This window comes from Lactuca serriola, chromosome 5, assembly GCF_051521515.1.
Source record: "Lactuca serriola cultivar US96UC23 chromosome 5, Lser_US96UC23_V15, whole genome shotgun sequence".
NCBI classification, from domain to species: Eukaryota; Viridiplantae; Streptophyta; class Magnoliopsida; order Asterales; family Asteraceae; genus Lactuca; species Lactuca serriola.
Window position 1 is genome coordinate 335,939,761 of NC_136412.1, and position 577 is coordinate 335,940,337.

A 577-nucleotide genomic window follows, 5' to 3' on the forward strand; every position below is an offset into this window, starting at 1 on the left:
GAGTGATCATATCTCAATTGGGAGCTTGAAGGAGATGATTATTGAAGGAATTTTGAGAGATTGAAGGCTTGGAGCAAGGGGCTTTGCTTGGATTCGAGTTACATTGCAGTTGGGGCGTCCATTGGAGGTAATATCTCGTTCTTGGGCTATTGTTATGTTGTTTCTTCATTTTGGGGTTTGTGGGATCTTGCCTATGGATGTAATTGGAAGTCTAGAGGTTAGATCTGAGGTTGCTACCTCAGATCTGGAGTAGAGAAGAATCAGAGAGCATGAAAGTCCCTGTGTTGGAGTGTTTAGTGAAGCTTTCATGTCCCAAACCCTAGCCCAATGTGCAAATGGCCTAGATCTCTATGGATTCACGTAAAGTTTGCCACTTTACGTGATGGATGAGTTGTAGGAGGCTAGATCTATGTTTTGGAGTAATTGCATGGCCTGGAGTGCTTCTGTATAGATTCAGACCGATGGTACTCGGCGAGTCACATGGGTGTACCCGACGAGTTGCTTGAAGACGAGCTGGGACTCGGCGAGTTGGAAGAACAACTCGGCGAGTCGGATGAAGATGACCTGGAACTCGGTG